General features: G+C 39.3%; 1 protein-coding gene across 4 annotated transcripts in view; it reads right to left on the bottom strand.

Moving 5' to 3' along the window:
- NR3C2 (nuclear receptor subfamily 3 group C member 2) overlaps positions 1-23,901 on the bottom strand; it is a 271,622-nt gene that overhangs the window by 105,886 nt on the left and 141,835 nt on the right. The window lies entirely within an intron of this gene.

Genomic DNA, 23,901 nt, shown 5'->3' with positions numbered 1-23,901 from the left:
AGTACATGAAATATTTTTGTTGCTTATTTTAAAAATACTCATAAACCTATCAATGCTCAAGTAAGGAAACTTCCAAAAGGGCAATTGTGTTTACTGATAGTAGATGACTAAAATAAATAAACCAACAATAATAAATAATCTTTAATTTAGCAATGCATGTGTTCAGTAATGTTTAGGTGATGCACTATGCCGTTCTTATTTCTACCCTGACTTACCACATTACTCCACAAGTTTACAGTTAGTTAATATTTCTGTTCATATTACATTTCATTAAACAGCCTAATAGCATATATACTTTTAAAGTATGTTATTTCAAAAAGCATAGAGAACTTTTCTATAGTATTTTGCATGCCAGAATAGGGGAGAAATGTTGGAGGTGTAGGCAAAGGGTTCTGAAACTTGACATATGGACTAGTATCTTTCAAACCCAACTTCAAGAATATGGCACATGGTGGTTTGGGGTTGAATTGGGGATTTATGCACAACCCTCAGTAGATGGCAGTTTTGAGGCATTCCCCCAGGGGAGCGGCAAGAGTCATTGTTCTTCAAGAATACTTGGAGTCAGTTCTGCTTGCTGGTCTGGAGATTCCTCATCCCCTTTAGGGAAGCTTGTGCAACTGGCAGTGCTAGTTCAATGCATTTCTTATGCTCAAAGATGCAGTTGCTCAAGAATAAGGAAGGCTTCTGACTCCAGCAGCCACTATTGTACACCTATGGTCAGGTACAATCTTGCCCCCTAATATCTCATCACTTCCCTTGGCAAGCACAATCAATTGACATTCTCATGTGCTCACTACCTTTAATGTAACAAGGATAAATTTGTGTAAAAAAACGCAAAGTTTTATATTGAGTTCCAAATAGCTATACTATTTCAAAATTTCACATATCTGCTAAAATGGGTATTCTACAGTAGCAGGATAATTTGAAATTAACAGTGAAAATTTATTTACTAACGTTCTCAAGCTCAAAAATGTGTATTTATTTGTTCTTTACTGTGAAATAGAAAAGTACTCAGGGATTTTTAATTCATGGTAATATTTATTTATTATAAAGACAGGGGAAAGCCTTGATAAATGTTTCTGAATGAATAAGAAACATTACATTTTTCTCAAGTTGTAGTCATCAATATAATATATACCTCTCTAACAGCAGAGAAAGCATAAACGGATGGGCATTTTCATAAATCCTGAGTAAACTACACAACCAAAGCTGCATTTATAACTTAATATTTTCAAGCATTATAGTTGGATACATAATCTGCTTCAATAATGAGTAGGGCTGGTCAAAAAATTCTGTTAAAAATGTTTCTTGATGAAAAATTGGAGTTTTAACTAAACAAACTTTTTGCAAAAAGTTCTCTGCTTTCACCAGAATATTTCAATTGTTTGTCAAAAACTGCATGAAAACTAAAAATGTTTTCAACTGAAAACCAAAATCTTTTGGCTGAAACATAAAATACTTTGATTCTCAAATGCTGCTGTCCCATTCTCCTACGTGGCTGGGCTGCCCAGCCAGACTTTACCTCCATGATATACCGTGGCATGTGAATACCAGGATGCACTGCCTTCCCTCAGGGAAGACTGTGGTGCATCATGGCAAACCACCTGATCAGGGAACCTGGCCTATACGGGAGTATGGGAGCATGAGACACTGAAATTACAATTCCCATGAGGCACCATGGTGGCATTTCAGAATTTAAATATTTTGATTTTCAGCCAAAATATTTTTGCTTTAATTTTTTGAGGAAAACTTTAAATTAAAAGGCATTTCCCAACCAATTCTAGTAATGAATTTGAAATTCTGTTCTCACTAGATTCACCAGGTAAAAAAGAGAAAGCAGACACAGCAGGACAATGGTTGGTTCATGCTTGATGCTACATACCTACACAATGTTTACTTACTAAGTACATTCTAAAGTATATACCTATTATAAATTTAACTGTGGATTCCTTATGCACCCATAAACCTCCCACCAATTTCAGTGATAGTTTTGGTCAGGATTGGATTATAAATGAATAACACTAGATTTTTTTTTAAAAATAAGCTTGCTATGTTCCTGCACGTTCCATTCACCTTTGTTGTTTTAAAAATGACGTTAAATTTCTTCATACAATAGGTACAGTTGTTTGTATAATATGGAAAATGTATGAAAGTGATCACTTCTAAAAATTTACTGCAACTCATACTGCTAATCTTGAATTCAGTCATTCTGTTCATGAAAGTTATTTCTTACTCACAGGAATGCACAGATGGTTACACCTTTTTGTCCTAAAGCACTCTTATAATCAAGTTGTCAAGTTTTTCCTCAATGACTTGACTTAACCATGACAAACAGGATTACTGAAACAAGCACTTTTAAAATTTCCAGGCCAAATATTCAGCATTTCACTCCACAGAACTGGATTTCTAAATTTTTCCACCAGATTAAATAATATCTGTCAGATTTTACATTTACTGAAAGAAACAAACAATTTAAGAATGAAAACAAACAGTATATTTCTAAACCAGAAAATAAAGTACATTTTTTTTAAATTTTAAAGTACTTTGAAACGGCATTTGCCTTGAGAACTCTCCTAGTTATGTTTCTCCCTCTACTATAAATTATATGAACAAGGACATTATCCTCCTTTCCTTGTCAATCTGCCATATATTACAATCCCTGTGCTCATGCTAACAAAAATGATACTATGGAAAGGATTCTGATTTTTAAATCATGCTGATGAAGAAATCTGGAGAAAGGTATACCTCTACCTTGATATAATGCGACCCGATATAACACGAATTCAGATATAATGCGGTGTTCCGGGGGGGATGGGGCTGCTCACTCCAGTGGATCAAAGCAAGTTCAATATAACGCGGTTTCACCTATAACGCGGTAAGATTTTTTGGCTCCCGAGGACAGCGTTATATCGAGGTAGAGATGTATATAGATGTGAAGTTTCATAGTTAGCATTAGACGTTCAGTTGATTATAACATTGATTATTCTTAGCTATTTTTCTAGTTTAGTTCTTAAAACGACATATTATTTGGCAAAAATTGCTATTTCTACAGGTCAAAAGAGACCAAAAATTAGTTTGCTTAGGTAATGAATTCTTTGGGGGGAAAATGGTAGTCTGATCCAATGAAAATACCAAAGAAGGGTAGAAGTTTTACCAATGTCTTCATTCAGTTAGACCAGTAACTAAATGTTTTTCAAAATCCCTTCCTAAATCTAATTAAGTTTATATCTGGATATGGCCGAAATAAATCTAGTTTTCAGAAAAAAAATCACTAAAGGAAAATTGCCAACTTAGGTCCGAACCTCCAAAGGCTTATGCTTGTGCTTAATTTGGCATGTTGACAACTCACATGCTTGACTATTTTGCTGTATGAGGACATTAGTAAGACTGCAATTAAATTGATTTTCCTTTGTTTTCATTAAAACACCATTATTCAAATAAACATATTACTTTACCAGTCAATATTCATAAACACATAACAAATATAATGCAAAATACTGGTTGTCCCCTTGGCAGGGTAGGTGGAAGGAGGTTGGTTCAGGGTCCCCATCCCCCAGGCTCTGCACTACCACCCATCCTGCTGCTGGCCAGTTCTCATAGGAACTGTGCAAACCCACAAGATCTCTCTCCCTCACTTCCCCACCCCCAGGGCTGTGCTGGGAATCAACCTGATGGCTCTGTGTTGGCCACTTGTCCAGCGCATGCACATGCACACCAGGAGGAGACAGTTCCACCATGCAGATGCTCAACTTTCCAATCTAGGCAGCTGGGATTCGAACGGGGTGCACCTGTTGGTCATGTGGAGCTCTATGCACACACATAGGGCTGGAAGGGGCCTCAAGAAGCCACCAAGTCCAGCCCCCTGTGCTGTGGCAGGACCAAGTAAACCTAGACCATCCTCAAAAGGTGTTTGTCCAACTTGCTCTTAAAAGCTTCCAATGATAGTGACTATCACTTCCCTTGGAAGCCTGTTCTAGTTAGAAATTTTTTCCTAATATATATACCTTAAATCTCCCTTGCTGTAGATTAAGCCCGTTACTTCTTGTCCTACCTTCAGTGGACACGGAGAACAATTGATCACCGTCTTCTTTATAACAACCTTTAACATATTGGAAGACTGTTATCAGGTCCCCTCTCAATAGTCTTAAGAAAAGAAGAAACATGCCCAGGTTTTTAATCTTTCCTGTGAGGTCAGTTTTTTTAAAAACTTTTACCTTTTTTGTTGCTCTCCTGTGGACTCTTTCCAATTTGTCCTCATCTCTCCTAAACTGTGGTTCCCAGAACTGGATAGAGTACTCCAGCTGGGGCCTCACCAGTGCTGAGTAGAGCATGACTATTACCTCCTGTGTCTTACATACAACACTCCTGCCAATACACCCCAGGATCATATTAGCTCTTTTTGCAGTTGCATCACTTTGATGACTCATATTCAGATCCTTTTCAGCAGTACTACCACTTAACCAGTTATTCCCCATTGAAGTTGTGCATTTATTTTTCCTTCCTAAGTGAAGTACTTTGTGCTCGTCTTTCTTTAATTTCATTTTGTTGAATTCAGATCAATTTGTCAAGATCATTTTGAATTGTAAACCTGTCCTTCAAAGTGCTTGCAACCCTTCCCAGCTTGGTGTCATCTATAAATTTTATAAGCGTACTCTCTCTATTCCATTATCCATGTCATTAATGAAAATATTGACTAGTACCAGACCGAGGACTGACCCCACCAGATACACCCTCCGAATTTGATAGCAAACCATTGATAACTACTCTGAGCACGGTCTTTCACCTAGTTGTGCACCCACCTCATAGACTTCCCTAGGTCAGTAATCCTACCAAAGAAGGAAATTAGGTTGGTTGCCATGACTTGTTCTTAATAAATCAATGCTTACTATTCCTCATAACCCTATTATCCTCCAGGTGCTTACACACTGATTGTTTAATAATTTGCTCCAGTATCTTTTCCAGGTATTCTAGTTAGGCTGACTGATCTATTATTCCCCAAGTCCTCTTTTTAAAGATAGGCACTATGTTTGTTCTCCTGGTACCTCTCACATCCTCCAGGAGTTCTGAAACATAATTGCTAATGACTCTGAGATTGATTCAGCTAGTTCCTTAAGTACCTTAGGATGAATTTCATCAGGCCCTGCTGACTTGAATACACCTACCTCATCTAAATATTCTTTAACCTGTTTTTTCCCTATTTTAGCTTGCATTCCTTCCCCGGGTAGTTAATATTGAGTATCTGGCCTTCATTAACGTTTTTAGTGAAGGCTGAAGCAAAATAGACATTTAACACCTCAGCCTTCTTGATGTAATCAGTTATTAAGTGTCCTTTCCCACCAAATAGAAGATTTACACTTTCCTACATCTTTCTCTTGCTACTAATGTACTTAAAGAATCTCATCTTATTGCCTTTTATGTCCCTTGCCAGTTGTTAATTATGTTGTGCCTTAGCCTTTCTGGCTTTGTCCCTATATACTTATGAAGTTTTTTTGTACTCCTCCTTATCAATTTGACCATGTTTCCACTTTTTTTAAGATTCCTTTTTGATTTTCAGGTCATTAAAGAGCTCCCAATGGAACCATATTGTCCTCTTACTATTCTTCCTATCTTTCCTTTGCATTGGAATAGTTTGTAGATGTGCCTTTAATATTGTTGCTTTGAGGAACTGCCAACTCTCCTGAATTCCTTTTTCCCCCCTCAGAATTTTTCCCCATGAGATCTTACCTATTAGTTCTGAGTTTGTGAAGTCTGCTTTTTTGAAGACCATTATCCTGCTGCTCTCAGTCCTTCCTTTCCTTAGAATCATGAAATCTATCATTTCATGATCACTGTCACTTAAATTGCCTTCCACCCTCAGATTTGATCCCAATCCCTCCCTGTTGGTCAGAATCAAGTTTAAAGGGCTGTCCCCCAGGTTACTTCCTCCACTTTCTGGAACAAAAAGTTGTCCCCAATACAATCCAAGAACTTATTGGAAATTTTGTGTTTTGCCATATTACTTTCCCATCAGATGTCTGGGTACTTAAAGTCCCCCATTTCGACCAGGTCCTGTGTTTTGGATATTTCTGTTATTGGTTTTGGAAATGCCTCATCCACTCCCCTTCCTGATTTGGTCGTCTATAATATATCCCCACCATGACATAACCCCTATTTTTAGGCCTTTTATCACATGCATTGCAGGCTCCAAACTCGGCTCCATATGCATCCTGCCCATGCTGAGCTGCCACACATGGGACGTGAATCTCCGTGGTGGGCACAACAACAAAAAAGTTTGGGAACCTCTGCTCTAGATAGAGTGAAGATGACAACACAATACATTCACTTAAGTCTAATTTTAAAATTAAGAAGCATTATTACATTGACACATAGCAGAGCTGGTGACTAAAGCAGTCAACTGATCGAGTTAGTAAGACCAGTAATGTTAAAAAGGTAGAACTTTTCATTCACACAGAACCAGCTAGTTCTTGGCTCAGAGACTTATTAGCTTAAGTATGTTTTATTCTTAGTAAAAGCTGATGGGGGTATGTGGTAGAGAGCATGCCTGTTCCCAATTTTAGAACATCAGTGCTTCCTATCAAGTAGAGACAGCAAAGTATCAGAAAATTCCCAAGTATGTAGTAATACAAGACATTCCTTGAAATGTAAAGACATCAAACTATGGTAAGAGCTTGCTAGAAAATTTTAATCAAAACACTTTCCACTGGAAAATGTTGTTTTCACAAAAATGAAATTATTCAAGAAATCATGAAGAAATTTCCTGTGGGGAAAAATATTTTAGAAAAAAAAGATTTATTTTGTTATTTTATTTTTATGTTTTATGGATTGAAATGTCTCCTGTTAGTGTTGTAATGAATCAGTTAAACATTTTAAACAAGATAAGCACTTAGTCACTAATTAGAGGAGCAGCTGTTTTCAATATCCTAGAAAAATGATTCCAGGCTGACAACCCCCTGTTCAAAGTGTCAAGCTGCTATACTGCAAGATAAACAGGAGACACTTTGGTCTAGAAAATAAGGGGCCAGATTTTTAAAGGTATTTAGGCATCTTAGCTCCCACTGAAATCAATATCATAATTGCTGTTTAAGCCCCCCCAAAATAAAACGTATTTCAAATGAAGGCATTATTTTGAAACAAAATTTATATTTTTCCAAAGTAAATTTTTTTTTGGTATTTCTATTTTGTGGAAAATTTCAAAATTCTGTTTTCTCTCCAATTCAGAATTAAAACAAATTTTGAAATATTGCAATTTCTTGCAAAATGAAATCTGAAATTATTACCAGCTCTAGCTATTGCTGCCATTCATTAGGTTTCATTCCAAGAAGAAAGCAGAAGTGCTGTAGCATACCTGTACATTATTACTGTATGTGATGGTAGAGAAACCAAACATGATAGAAACATAATAGGAAAAGAGATGGATCAGATACTGTGGGAAATGTCATCCATATAAATAAGCCAAATTATCTTTTCCATCACTAAAAAAAATTAGTAATGAAAGATATGACAATAGAATTCCAAATATGATCAAGACTAAAAAAAGCCAACACCAGTGTTTGTCAGAAGTTTAAAGAAAACAATTAAAAACCGTAAGCAAGATGGCTGATATTCAGTACTATAGTTAAACATTATTCATAAACAAATGTCAAATTTATATATTTAATGAGATCCAAAGAGGGGGAAAAGGAAACAATGAGATCCTAAACATTTTCTTTAGGGCAACTGACACTTCTATTTTGATCCTTCCAACCACAAAAAATACTGCAGAACTTGAACACAACAGATATAACAGAATATGTTTTTATGACTCTTTTATAATTGTGGTGGTATAGCCCAGGGACCTATGAAGCAGTCGTAATCTATGGATATCCATCTTCTTATAGATTTCTAAAATGGCTGCTTAGAATGTTCCAATAGCATTGGTCACACCGTATAGTATGTGAGAGAGAATAAGCCTATTTTACAGCAGTGTAAATTGGTAGTAGTTAAATACTGGCCTGGACCAACCATTGCCATCAAGTTCATTTGTGCCTTTGCAAGTTGCCGTAAGTAATACTTACATGGAATATTAATTAAAAAAAAACAGATTTTGTAAAGAAGAGTCAATAAAAAACACAGATAATCCACCATTTTAAAAGCTGATTATAAGGGCTATTATCTTTCTCAAACCAGATGTCACACACAGAAATACAGTTTAACAAACTTTTCCTCCTTGGTGATAGGCTTGTTTGGAATGCTTGCTTTCAAGTTGTAAAACTGAACCTGAACTAACTTTTCCAAATTTTTAATTTTTTAAAAAAATCTAAAATTACTCATTATGAGTTTGGTTCAGCATAATTGTATATTCCTTTTCTGCTGTAATTTCCAATAATCTACAAAAATAGGCACTAAGAATTTGGATGCAGGTTACAACATTACAATTGAAAGAATAAAGTCATACTGAACTAAAGCTGAAGGGCAGCTGAAAAAACAAACACACACATCCTATTCTCACCAAAAACAAATAGTCAAAAGGTATAAGGATTGAGGACATTTCAAAAATGTAGTTTGTCAGTAGCCTTTTTCTATTTCACCATCTCATTCCCAGACAGGGATTCACCTGTAAATTCACAATCCAGAACAGTTTGTAGTAGGGTGACCAGACAGCAAGTATGAAAAATTGGGACAAAGGGTGGGGGGTAATAGATGCCCATATAAGAAAAAGCCCCAAATACTGAGACTGTCCCTATAAAATCGGGACATTTGGTCACCCTCATTTGAAGAGAAGACTTTTGGTGTTACAAATAAAGTTCACCAGTGCAGTCTGCTTAAGGAGGCAGCATGTGAGCATGAGTGTGCGTTCACTGCAGAAAGTTAACTTGAGCTCTTACTCAGTTGTTGCCCCTAAAGCCCCTCCAGTCCATACACCCAACCCTTTCATCACCCTAGTGTAGTGGTGCCTCCTCTCCAGGCTAGATGGCCTGGCTGGAGTTATAGGTTAGTGCTTTCAGTTGGACTGGTAACACACTAGGATGATCACCTTTTCAAAAGGCAAAAGCGTGACACATGCATCAGCCCTGCCCCGTCCATGGCCCTGCTCCTGCCTCTCCTCTTCCCTCTGAGGCCCCGCCCCCATCTGGTCCCTCTGAGGTCCCGCACCCTTCACTGACTCAACCTTTCCCATTTTTTGAATAACTTCTAGACATTATTAAATAAAGTCAAAGGGGCATGTTTCCCCTGCCTTCTTCTTCCACATGCCAGGGCCCCAATGACTTTAATGGTTTTCTGTGCACAGATCAAAAAAACATACGCCAAAGGAGCTCAAAATGAAATCAGCTCAGGCTTAGAAATCATTTGAGCTGCAAGTATTTAGCTGTGCAGATTGAAACTATGGAGTTTTCTCATTTTTGAGTCACCAACAGGACAGCATCTGTGGTCAGGTTAACCTGCAAATTCAAACTGCACTTAACCATTCCTGATCATAAATGAATCAAAGAGTTTTAATTCTGTGAGGTGCTAATCATCCTGAATTCCCATTTACTTCAGTAGAAGTTGAGGGCTTTCATTACCTACCAAGAGACGACTTTGAAGGATCTGGCCCTACACCTTTACCTTGACATAATGGAGCATCATCATAAATTATCTATTGCATTTCTTAAGCAGTAATTTTAGATGGCCTGAAACAAACACAAGGCCATTCAGATTTTACTTTAAAGTAATCTGTTGACTATGGGAAAATGTAAACTTAGTACGTGTAGATAAACAAATTTTGGTGGACTGAAACTGAGCAGTATGTACCCCCAAGGGAATGAATCTAGTTTTCAACAACTGATCAGCTGATCATTGACATTCTAAAGTATAATGTGGGTTCCTAAAATTCTTCAGATATGTACTTTTCTCTAATCACTATCATGATGTAACAAGATTCAACTACCTGAGGAAATAAAATGTATTTATTCTGCAGTTTTGAGATACATAAATACAGCTATATGTTCAAATGGAATGGTTAACCTAGGAACGAAACATATAAGTAATAGCAAATCTCCTAACTATGCACACTAGAGAGGAACACTGAAGCATGATAGGACATTTTCTTTGACTTTTTAATACCAGGTTCATTTATAGAATTAGTGTAGTTTAAATGCATGCTTTGGCATTTGTTCTGTGCTGATTATAAATTACAATCTATTATATGGCAAGATAAGGCAGGAACATAGGTTTATCCATAAAAAGGTTCTAGTTAATTATTGTAAGTTTATTTATGGGGGATTCATTTAACTCCTTCTTGGCCTGCACCACTGCATTCGCTACCTCTCTGAAGAGAGCAAAGAATACATCTTTGAGAATCCCATGTTTCACTGCACCTTCTCACATTTTACTACTCACTCAATAAGAAAAAACTAAAAGATTTATTATGCATCCTGGTCACACTTGCACTCTTGCAGAATGTTTTCTTGGTGATGTCATAGTCAGCAATATTTTAGTACTGCCAAATAGATTAAGCCAAATGAGTTTCACCTGCTGATGTTGGCACCACTGAGAAACCATTACTGTGCAGGAAGGATTAGACTGCATGACCATTTTCTTATGCAGTGAGGACTCCTGGGAGGAGGAAAAATGGAAGCAAAGAGCTAGAGGAAAAGAGGCCTATGTGGAAACCAAGTTAGAGAGAGGTGCTACCATTAATGGAACTAGTCTAAATTAAAGCCTTTCCTTTCCAACAAAAACCTTACCTCCTTCTTTCACATTCACAGTCCTACCCAACCAGCCGCCTCATGAACACAACATTTCCTGTGTGAAAGAGGACTGGGAGGAAACCATCACCATTAGCCAACCAGAAGTGAAATTAAAGTTTAAACTCATTAACTTGAGAGGTAAAGAAAATTAGCTTTCAATGAAGAAAAAAAGGGACTGGGTATATCTGGCAAGAGCATATCACTGTGTGATCTAATAGAATACTGATTGCAAAGAGACATCAGTTTAAACAGAACCATGGAAATACATGAAAGGGTCACTATCTGGTTTAATTTTATTTGTTTAATAATTTACTATGCACACATTGTTTGACTTCTCAGTGCATTATATACTTAAAACCAAAACAACAATCAGTAGTGCCCACAGTGAGCAGTAACAATAGCCTTCTCCAGAAACAAACATTTTACAAAGGAACTACATTTATAAATGAAAAAAAAAACCCTTCAAAATGGCAAAACAAAAACAACAAAAAACCACCAACAACCCTACACAGAACTCCTGTCCCAGTCTGATGGGGATTAAAATACCACAACAGAAAAACATCCAAAACCACCATCAAACATGGGGAAAAAATGCACCAAAGCACAAAAAAGTTACCATAGAAACAAACACTCCTTTCCAACCAGTCAAATAAAAGCCTCATTACTGCAAGCCTTACTCATGTGAGTAGTCCCATTGACTTCTAAAGACCACTTGCATAAGCACTACTGGAGCTGAAATCAATCAACACAAAACAAAAAAAATCTCCATTATTTGTCCGTGCATCAAAGTAAACCTACAACCAACAAAAATGCAAAACTACAGAAATAAGCCATCTGTGCTGAGAGTTTATGCATCAGAACAGTAATAATAGTAACAGGAAGTATTATATTCTAATTCCACATATTCTTAGCTATGTGAACAGTCCTTTGGACTTCAAAGGGAAGTTTGCACAGAATGCAAAACGTCATAAACAAATAAGAGAAAAACACTTTAATGTAATCAGTGTCTATAAATTATTATTTCCTTGTAATTTATCATAAAATGTGTTAACAGATTATAGATACAGAACTATATAATTATTTAGATTTCAGTTTATAAGCATTTTAAGGCAGGTGGCTATATCATCACTATCATTTTATAGGTCTCTGTAATGTGTTTTACTTTAACATATGTTAATAAAAAGTTATTGTAGAGAGAAATAAGACTCTAAAGGTACTAAAGGTAGGACACAAAAGCTTAAGTGTTACTGGAAAGAAATATGAAAATATCTGACTTGCCTTACCTTCTCAAAAGAATGCTTAGAGAAGCATTCCAGCCTCACCTTAAGCTATTATTAGTAAAAGCTCTATCAGGGCACTTCAAAACAATGTGTTTCCATACATCATCTGAAATTGTAGGCACATTATGAATTAATGAAAGTATGAGGCTTAAAACAAAAAATGTGGCAATTCTTGGTTTAGTAAAACTATTCATACGATTTTAATGCAGATTATTATTGAATAAAGAAAATATAACCAAAGCTATTTGTTTTATAAAGCTTCATCTGTGGAAGTAGAAAAATGCATGAACACACAAACTCACGCTGAACTGTCTGTGCCCAGTACATCTATATTTGTGTGTGCACCTGTAGGCTTGAAAGTGCAAATCCATATAAAAACCAATTACAAATTCCTTACTGGTTTAAGGTTTGATTTTGTAAAACAGCTGCTCTGTGCATGGAACTCCAAGTTAATGGGAAAACTATACTCGGAACAGCTGCAGAATTTGGTCAGTATGACAGATGACCTGTGTGACAGAGAGAAGAGAAATAAAGCAAGCGAGAGAGAAAGAAGTTGGTACCTGAAAACAAACTATCAAGCCAACAGTTAAACCTATGAAGTCCAATCAAGAGAAAATATCCATGGCATTGCAGGCCACACAAGCATCAGCATAGATGCTGACTCTCCAGTTGGCCAGCTGCAGAAGGAATTGGGTGGCGGGGAGGGGAAGGGAAATCAGTAGCTCTGTGCTGAAGAATTGCTCTTCCCATATTACAGGTTCCAGCACCTCCATAAAGAATCCTTCCACCAACCTGGAAAAATAGAGAAGCAAAGTCCAAAGTTTTTCTGGGTTGTGGTCTGGATGATGCAGAGTGTGACTGCAGCTCCAGCAGTCATAACTGAGCTAACTTTAATGTAGCTAGCTTGTGTCCTGGAGCCACCGCCTCACTCACTAAGGCCTTGATTCAGCAAAGCTCTTAAGCACCTGCTTATTTTAAAGAAAATGAGTAGTGGTGTTGCCAACAATCACAATTTCTTCACAAGTCACAGGATTTTAGCCAGGGCTGGAGCCAGTCTAGCTATGATGTGAAAAGCTCCAGTAATCATAGGTGGCAAAGGAAAACAAATTTTCTTGAGGGGAGGGTTGAGCAGGGCCATACCCATAGGTAGGCCTGAGTGGGCCGTTGGCCACTCAATTAGTACCCAGGCCCACCCAAATCTGAGCACCAGGCACCGTGCTTAAGGTGAGGGGGCTCACAGAGGGTCTCAGCCCCACATTCTCCCCCCTCCCCCAAACTGAGCTGGGTCACTAAGGGGTACAGTCTTTTAGTAAAGCTGTTGCTGCATCAGCTCTGCTGTTGTTCCATTCAGCTCTGCTTTCTCATCAACACAGGCTCGGATTCCGCCCACACCACCCAGCACAATAAACTTTCTATCACTCATATAGTATCCAGCACTAGTTACTCACTTCCCATTTGCTCCCAGCACCAATCTGATTGTGGCCATCCCCTGCTCTTGCTAGTGTGGGTGGGTCAGGGTGCACTTCTGCCAATTGGGAGGCAATCACCAGAGCAGGGCGGCGTAATGGAGGGGCGACTGGATCAAATCTGAGTGGCGTTGCAACCTAGCGCATAGGGTCTTGCTGCTCCGAGTCTCTGCCTCCACTCTGGTCTCTAATGGACATAGGCTCCACCACATAGTAGCAGCCCAGGCCTGGGAGCAGAACATGTGCCAGGTTACAATGCCACTCAAATCTGACCCGGTCACCCATCTGTCATACCAGCAGAGAAGGGACCCACCTGGCAGAGATAGATTTGAGGATGCTGAGTCCCCTCTAGTTTTAAACACCCACCACCTACACCAGCCCTCTATTGCATATCAGCCCTGCCAGGGGAATCCGCTCTGATTGACTATGTTCCTCAGCTGTCCCAATACAGGAGGAACAACAGCTAATAAGAGCCACTGCAAGAAACAGGCAAAGGTCTCTCTCCCTCCCCTTGGGAGCCAATCCCATTCACACCAGGTCTGGAAAGGAGCAGGGGAGAATGAATCTCCTGGAGTTGCCCCTCCTCAGCCTGGAAGGGAGCTAAAGGAGAACTGGTGCAGCCCCACAACACTGGAGAGAGGGGGTGAGAGCGCCTGCAGAAGGGGCCAAAAACACCCTGATATATTTGGGAATGTTGGCAACATTAATTGTCACCATCTGGGGGGGAGGGGGAATGGGGAATTCAAAAATTAAAAGTGACATACCAAAAACACATCATCTTGATCTGTTGAGGTTTGGCACATACATTTTGAAACATTGCAGTTGATACTACTTGAAGTTTCCCCATCCATGATTGTATGTCAAACATCATATGTATGTGCATATATATACACTAAGTAGCGGAAAGCCCATGCTATTGCATAGGTATTCTAGGGTTACCATACGTCCGTTTTTTCCCGGACATGTCCGGATTTTTGGCAATCAAACCCCCGTCCGGGGGGAATTGCCAAAAAGCCGAACATGTCCGGGAAAATGCCGGCTGGGCACTTCCCCTCCCGCGGCTGCTCTGCTCCTTCCCTGACTCTTCGGCTCTGTTTAAGAGCCGAGCGCTACGGGCTTCGGGCAGCCCCCATGCCTCCGGACCCTGCGCCACCGGAGCCCGGGAGGGGAAGTGTCCGGCCGGGGGCACAGGGTCCGGAGGCATGGGGGCTGCCCGAAGCCCAAGCGCTACCGGCTTCACGGTTTGCCGGGCAGCCTCCAGACCCTGCGCCCCCGGCTGGGCGCTTCCCCTCCCGGGCTCCAGCTGTGCTGGAGAAGCGCCGGCCGGGGGCGCAGGGTTTGGGGGCTGCCCGGCAAACCGTGAAGCTGGTAGCACTCGGGCAGCCCTTTTCACGTGGCTGGGAGTGGGAGCGAGGAGGGGCGGAGCTGGGGCGGGGAAGGGGCGGAGTTGGGGCGGGGTTGGGAAATGGGCGGGGCCAGGGCCCTGTGGAGGATCCTCCTTTTTTATTTGTTAAATATGGTAACCCTAGGTCTTCCCATTGGGCCAAGTAATCCACCATCTATGCTGTCTCCCTCATAAAACCAATGAAAGTGTTGCACATAAATTAGCTGTAGAATAAGAGTGGTGATTGAGTTCTCTCTGGTACTACAATTGTCCAGGACTCTTGGCCTGGTATAGATACAAGCTTTACAGATTACATCTGTGCAACAGCGAAGTCAAAATGGCTGAGAACTTAAACATTGGATGGCAACAAAGGACAAATACCAGTGATGATTAAACCTTGTGACATTCAGAACAGAGAGAGATTTCAACAATGCTTGTAGCTGTTTCCATTGCTTCACACTGACTCAGATATTCTAGCCGTAAGAGTGGCACACAGAGACAATCTTGGAATCTTATTACATAGATCAGAGGTTCTCAAACTGTGGTCCGTGGAGCTGTGCAGGCGTGGCTCCACTAATTGGGTGCCTGGACCCTTCAGAAGACGCATATGTAGGGTTAGGTGGTGGCCTTCGGGGAGATATGGGGTAGGTGGGAGGGGGCAGTGCGGTGAGAAGAGGGGCTGGGGGGGAATTTGGGATGTGCAGGGCTGCGGTGACCAGAGAAAGAGGCGACTTTCCCTAGCTCCAGGGCTGAGGCTGCTGGGGAGTGGCCCCCCTCTTTCCCAGCCCCAGCTCGGGGGCTGCCACAGAGGGGAAGAGAGGGCACATCCATCACATTGGAAAGGTAAGACTACTGATATTAAAATATGAGTTGTGTGCTTTTATTTGTAGAACAAAAAAATTGTTTATTATTATTTTTATATGGTGCTTTTATCCAAAGTGCTTTACAATAGTTAGCTAACGGTACAAACAACATTTGGAAAGTTCATTAAGTGGTCCGCCGAGACCCTCAGCAATTTTCAAGTGGTCCGCGAAAAAAGTCTGAGAACCACTGACATAGATATTCATAACGGTGCAGTCAGCACTTATGAAAATCTTTAGAGTGATTTACAAACTTTAATCAACCTTTACATGCTCCTGTGATCTGGTTAGAATTATACCTATTTTAGAGATGGGGAGACGATGACAGAGAAGGTAAGTGACTTGGACAAGTTCTCATGCCGCAACAGTATCAGAGGCAGGTCTCAGGAGTTTCTGATCCTCAAATGCAAGATCAGACTGCTACACTATCCTATCATGCTAACTAACAACAAATAGATGTGTTTCTTACTTCACTTACACTGTGAGGTTCCAACATTTTAAAATAGTGAAATTTAAAATAGTATGTCTCCCAGTTCAAAGCACAAAATATGAGATTGGAAATTAGAATTTGAAACTTTTTGCATAATTCACTATACTTATTTTTAATTCTTCAGATGCTAATTCAAAGCATTTTAAATAATTAGAAATGGAACCAGTTCCATTCTTAAAACTATTATAATTATGCAACAGTAAAAAAATTGTCATTAAATAACGTAAAATGAAAAGTATTCTACTAATAAATATTCAAACTTATCACATGCAAGACAAGTAAGTTATCAAAAATTATGTTACGTGTTTTTAAAGAAACCAAAATTCTAATCTTTCCAAATCTTTTTCTCATTTTTCCATAGCAAGTGCAAACACTGACAGGTAGCAGTTATAGAGTAGAAGATTACTCTATTATTTAACTTTTAAATCAACTAAAATATCCTTCTATTACACATTAGAGGGAGAAATAATAGCCTGCCAACTGCCATGGAAAATTTTGGTGAAGTAGCAGACTAGAACTGAAATCACTGACTGATATCTACAGCAAATACTTTTGGTAATTCTCCTGTAGTGATCACAATTACTGATGAAGTTCAAATGTGTCTTGACAGGATTGTCAAGACAAACTAGAAATGTTCACAACCTCAGGTCCAAGAGTTGGTTATTCAGTTGAATTTCATTCAATTTCAATTAATGATATACAGTGCTCTACTTTTCACCCTCTCTTTATAGCTGAAGACCTGAACTTTATATAGAACAGACTCAAAGAAAATGAAAATATAAAACAAAACACAAAACATGGAAGTTATTTGTTCTGCACCTTACACAACCACTGTTTCTCCCCCTAAATCCTTCACTGAATTATATAAAAAAATCAGGACTAGATTCAAAAGGCTGAATATTGAATATAAGAATGGCCATACTGGTCCAGTGGTCCATCCAACCCAGTATACGGTCTTTGACAGTGGCCAATGCCAGGTGCTCCAGAGAGGATGAACAGAACAGGCAATCATCAAGTGATCCATCCTCTATGGTCAACTCCCAGCTTCTGGCAAACAGAGGTTAGGGACACTTCAGAGCATGGTTTTGCATCCCAGCCCATTTTGGTTAATAGCCATTGATAGACCTATACTCCACTAACTTACCTAGTTTTTTTTGGAACCCTGTTATAGTCATGGCCATCACCACCTCCTCTGGCAAAGAGTTCCACAGGTTGACTGTGCATTCTGAGAAGAAGTACTTCTTTTTTGTTTGTTTTAAACCTGCTGCCAATTAATGTCATTTGGTGACCCCTAGTTCTTGTGTTATGACGAGTAAATAACACTTCCTTATTTACTTTCTCCACACCAGTCGGGATTTTATAGACCTCTATCATATCCCCTCTTAGTTGTCTCTTTTTCAAGCTGAAAAGTCCCAGTCTTATTACTCTCTCTTCATATGGAAGCTGTTCTTACTGCAATGCCTAACTTTTAGATGTCCTTCCATCCAGTGTTATTCACAACACTAGGCTCCCTATGCAACGCATGAGGAGAGTGAGGCATCTAAAAATGGATTAACAAAAGCCAGCAAATGGATCAGGGAGCCACGTAAGCTATCTAGTGGGAAATGCAATAGGTGGGGAGACCAAGCTCCACCTTCAAAGAATTTAGGCACCTACCTCCATTCCTGGCTGGAGTTAGACAGCTATTTTCACTCAGGAACATCCATGAGCTCTCCTGGAGTCAGCACCTAAGCCAGGATAGTCTTTTCTCAAGAGAGGAGGAGGAAGTACCCTACCTTTCCTTTATGCTCAATATCCTAGTGGTCAGAGCACTTCCCCAGTATATCAGAGGCCAAGCTTCAAATCCATCCTTTGACTGATTCTGCGGGGACTTGAATCCAGGTCTCCCTCCATTCTGAGGTGAGTGCCCTAGCTATTGGGCTATAGAGTCATACCCACTCTCTTGGCTTGCCCAATGACTATTTAAGAATATGCCAGTGGTCAGGTCACTCAAATGGGAAGTGGGAGACCCAGGGTTCATGTTCTGAATCAGGCAGAGGAGGGATTTTAACCCAGGTCTCTCACATCATGGGTGAGTGGCCTTGCTACTGGGCATAAAACCATCACCTGCTCCTCCTCTCTTTTGTGTGGGTGTTCTCAGAACATGCGTACCATACCTGGCCCAAATGAGGAGATGGGCAGGGAAATGCCTAATTTGTGAGTCTCACCTGATCCAATGTGTGAGTTGGGTGCCAACCAGCTTGCTGGTGTCAGCACTTAGGCAGATGTGCACATACAAATTTCTGCTGGTGGGTATACCATGGGACTTTACCGGTGGAAAAGTAGGCACTTAGAAGCTTTAGGTGTCCAAAGGGTTAGGTGGCAGCTGAGTGGTGGTTTTGTGAATGCTAGTAGTGCCTAAATGTTGGACTTCAGGACCTAAAAGGGCCAATTAGGCACCTCAGACCCCCTTGTGAATCTTGCTTTCATTAACTAAATAAAATGGGGCCTGATCCTGGGGGGAGCTTTCACTGATTTCAGTGGGGGGCAAGAGTAAGACCCATGGATTAATGCCCCCAAATGCGTCCCTTTTCATTTTTGACTGCTAATCCACCAAAATCTACAACTACATGGTCAAACTGATGCCTGTAAGTGCATATCATGAAAACGTGTGCCTACATACGTATTTATCTATGAAATTAGTAGAATTCTGCTTGTAGAAGCAGGTTTTTGGTTAGCACAATTCATATTAAAAATGAATGGACAAAGAGGGCTCTCAGATAGAGCACAATTAAATCCCTAATAAAGAGCCTGACTACATACATTCTTTGCTCCATTAACCATTTTATGGCTATCCTCAAAGAAGCTTTGACAATGTGTTTTAGCAAGTGTTGAAATTATTTCTGCTATAAACAGGTGTACAATGTGCAGAATAAGCACTTGAGCAAGAATCAAAGTGATAAGAGAAACTCAAGTGTCTAAAATTCTGACATGTGTAGGGCTAGTTAATTCTTAGTTCTCTATCTGTATGTCTACACTGGCCCTGTGAGGGTAAAGGGTCCCAGAGCTTGGGCTCCAGCCTGAGCCCAAACATCTACACAGCAATTTTTAGCCTCAGAGCCAGAGCCCTGCAAGCCCGAGTCAGCTGCCCCGTAGGGCTTTTATCCCTGTGTAGATGAGAAATATATGAAGGGATGGTCAAAAGAAGCCACTATCCTACCCCACCTGTGCCCTTCATAGAGGTCAGACACAATCGCAGTCCTTGCCTTCCATGACTGCAAATATCAGGATTGTGCCGGATCCCTGCACAGGAATGTAAGTGGTGGGGAGACTCCTTAAACCCTCTTCACAGACTGTTCCTTACGTGCCAAACTGCATCTTCTTTATTTCTGACCAGGGTGAGCAAAATAATAAAACAAGTTGTCAATTCTGATCAATTTCAAGTGGAAAACTTTTTGAATACACTTAAAGGTAACATTTTATCCACTAATTGAATTTGGGGTCCAACTCATTTTAATTAATATTGAGATGATCTTCATAACCACAGCTGGTGAATAGCCTGGCACCATACTACTGTATCTTCACCTATGATCTCTTCAGGTCCCAGGCAAACATCCTATAACAGAGCAGCTGTACTGCTCTTGTCAAAAGAGCGTCAACCTTGGTGTCCTAAGAGACTGAAACGGAATCAGACTAAGGCCAGAAGGGACCATTATGATCAATCTAGTCTGACCTCCTGCACATTAGAGGCCACAGAACCTCACCCACCCACTCCTGTAATACCTTCTGTTAACTATACTCTCTCTAGCATTTCATCTGATGAAATTATTCTTCATTTCTTCTAAAAATTTGTATGGAGTGTTAATAAAATAGCACGATTACACATTAGAAGTGGGTACATTTCAGTAGTGATAAAATGAGATCTATTTCTATAAAGTGCTCTGGGATATTTCTGGAAGAAGGGTATTTTATCATCATCATAAGTATAGTCTAAACTTTCTGCAGAAGGTTGATATATAAAAATTTTCACAATATTTACAAAAGCCCAAGTCTATTTTTTTTGTACATACTAGTCAGGTCCCGAAAAATTTAAAAACTTAAATCAATTGTGCTTCTTAAGGCACACAACTGCTACATAAAAATAGTAATGATCCTTGAAAAAAACAGGAAAAAAAATCTAACAGGTTTATGAATGAAGGTATGGTATATTGCCAATGGTGACATGCAGTAATTATTCTTGGACCATGAAGTCATCACCACAAATTATGAAAATGCTGAAATAATATTTCTAGTTTCATCTTTCCCTCATGCAGAAATTCCTCTGCTAAGACTGCAAAATCTTGACCTTAAATTTAAAGACATTATGCTAGTTTAATTAATTATTTAGAGCAGAGGTGGCCAACCTATGGCTCCGGAGCCGCATGCAACTCTTCAGAAGTTAATATTCAGCTCCTTGCATAGGTGCTGACTCCGGGGCTGGAGATACAGGTGCCAACTTTCCACTGCTCAACCCCAGGCCCAGGCCTCCACCCTTTCCCACCCCCTCCCCTGAGCCAGCTGCACCCTTGCTCCTCCCCCCTCCATCCCAGAGCCTCCTGTACACTGCGAAACAGCTGATCGCGGCAGGCAGGAGGAGGGAGAAGGAGGTACTGATCAGCAGGGCTGCCGGTGGGCAGGAGGTTCTGGGTGTGGCGGGGGGGCTGCTGACATATTACTGTGGCTCTTTGGCAATGTACATTGGTAAATTCTGGCTCCTTTTCAGGCTCAGGTTGGGAACCCCTGATTTAGAGGCTTGTCTTGTAATCAAGAAAATATTAAAGTTCAGACTATATTTTACTTCACACAATTTCTTTACAGAAATTAAGTCCTAAAGAGTATAATTAAAAATACAAAAATTTGATTCACTCTCACATTAACTAACAAAACATGACATATATACATTTGTCATCTTATTCATAGACCTTGACTATTAAGATACACTATGAACTGAATAACTGAAATCCAGTTCTATGGAAATTGAGATTAGACATTGTAATGTTTTTGTCTATTTAGATCTGATTCCAACAAGGTCACATATCATCTGAAAACATGAAGGAAAACAGAGTTTTATTAACTTTCTTACACTATTGTCTTTAGTCAACACTTCTTTAATATTTAGCCACATTTCCTCAAGTTTGTCAAAGGCTTCATGTCCCCCCCAAAACTGCGGAATAGTGTGTTCTTCATGATCATACTACAATGCACCTAATTCAATATGACTGAAGTTCTCTGTGAAGGGAGCTATTCCAATGAACAAGTCCAACTATTTATGGACTGGATCACTGATCTAGAAAAGTTCACAGTTCAGTTGATATTCTTAGGAAAAAAATCTGCTTGCTAGGAAGCAAAATGTTAAAAGATTTTTTAAATATAATGATGCAATTTCAGCAGATTTATGAGCACAGTATTTTTTAATGGAATGGACCCAGCAGCACTTTATTTTGAACTCCCCCCCCAGGCTGGGTCATTTAAAACTTTAATGCAGAAATCACTTAAGATTATATTGTAGGTAACAGTGGTGTCTTGACAGAAATATGGTTAAAATGACCCTACAGACCTTGGCCACCTTGTATCTCTATGTCTTTATTCTATATGCATATCTTGCACTTCACTGGAGATCTTCTATGCAGTTTGATAGGGTTAAGTTTGGAAGATAGTTTGGCGCATACAGGTTTCTAGGCAATGTTTCACTTAAACTTAATTTTATATCATCTGCTTGATGAAAAGACAAGGAGAAACATTTTTCAACTTTTATGCACAGTAGAACAGATCTAATTTCAATACTGATTCTTAATATTACAGACAGACATCATCTTCCTCTCCAAATCTGTTAGTCTTTAAGGTGCCACCAGATTCTTTGTTGTTTTTGTAGATACAGACTAACACGGCTACCCCCTGATACTTAATATTACTGGTATAGTAAAGTAACAGGTTTACTTCCCTAAATACTGCTTATTCTCAGAAAGCCTGAGAGAGAGAGAGAGGGGCTCTTTCAAGATGCTTTCATGTAAGAAAGCAGTCCTTCAATTTCACAATGCTGCTAGTGCTGAAAATAACGTCTTCATTCTGAATCTTAAAGTCCAGTTTTTTTGGTGGGAGAAAAATAATTACAAACTATTTAAGTGAGGGAGCCACATAATGGAGCTCTTTTGTTTAAATTAAATTCAGAGTGGAGATAAGGGGACCAATCTGCCCTGATCTACAGCCATTAACTTAACTGTATGGGTATTAATCAGCGCAGAATTTGTCCAGAGAGTATAAGTGAAAGTAGGAAAGGGCCTTCATTTTCCATTATTTCACATATATAATTTCTGCATCTCTGCGCTTTCCACTTTGTTCAACAACTCTATAACCATAAGCAGAGCAGTTGCTTCTGTTTTACTTTGTATACTATATTTCCATTTTCTACAAGTCCTTTATTAAAGCATCTGGGAAACCATTTTATATGATCTTCTGCCTTTTGGACACAAAGCACCAGTTCCACATCCTGGGTGTTAGCTTGATGGGAGCCATTAAGCAACCCCATCTTACACTGTTATTGATCATCATCTAATAGTGCCTATGACTTTCAGAATTATATAAATTAGCCAGAGTGAGCTTGTTGTTTAAAATACAATCCCACCCTTCTCATTTGGTCTTGGAAAAACATTTTAGTAAACATGATGAATGAGCCCACTGAAACACTATTTTGCACCCTCACCTCATTCGCGCATATCCTAAAATTTCATTTCTGCCCTATTCACGTAGAGATTTCATAACATCTTTATACAAAAATGATTCATTAAGCATACTTACTATGTATATACACACACAGAAGAACTAGATGATAAACTTCAGAACCATGTTATCAATTTCAGGACTCTGATGAGTGAATTTATCATGCACCTGTGATCTCATCTACCTCCACACTAATCTACCTCCCCTGGGATTTATTCTAATTTTCCAAACCGATAAGCAACTTCTACAGCTGACTTTTTTTTTTTTTTTTTTTTTTTTTAAAAGCAACCTGCCTGAAACTCCCCCTTTTCCAGAATTTCACCTAAAATAAAATCGTGCCTAAAACAAATTAAGGGAAAGATTCAGACTTGAGCACCAATAACAGAAGTATTGAAGATAAAAATGTCAAAACTTAAATGTCTGATATCTTGCATCCTTGCTGGGCTAGAAGTGGAAGTTTTAGATCACAAGGTTCCTTGCTTCCCAATGAGGAAACAGCACTCACTACATTTTCCTTTACAGATTTAGGAATCAACTAATCAACTTTAAAGATGCATCATTGTTATGTTCATTCTAGGTTATTTCTGGAGAATTTTATTGCTCCCTCTGAGCCCTCTAGTGTTGAATTAATGGTGTAAAAAATACACTCTGGCTTTCATGGAGGAGGGATAATCCAAATACATTTAAAAAATTTTTTTAAACAAGTTGAAAATAGTTTTCTGTTTTAACAGCAGACATATACAGAATCCATGATGATGTGGTGTGATGGAATAAAGATTGTATCACTGCTCATTAGAGATATGTGTAATACTCATGGCTTCACCACTTGTAATGAAAGCATCCAAATTCATTTTAATGAACCCTTCATGCCACACCACCATATATATTATTTATAAAGTTCCTCCCATGTTTCTCAATTGTTCTGTCATTTTGTCTTTTGAAGAAAATTCTTTTCATCTTTGTGTCTAGTATGGAGC

Source organism: Malaclemys terrapin, chromosome 5 (assembly GCF_027887155.1).
Source record: "Malaclemys terrapin pileata isolate rMalTer1 chromosome 5, rMalTer1.hap1, whole genome shotgun sequence".
In the NCBI taxonomy this organism is placed as follows: Eukaryota; Metazoa; Chordata; order Testudines; family Emydidae; genus Malaclemys; species Malaclemys terrapin.
Note: the sequence above shows the minus strand (reverse complement) of the source record. Positions and strands in the feature narration are given on the sequence as shown.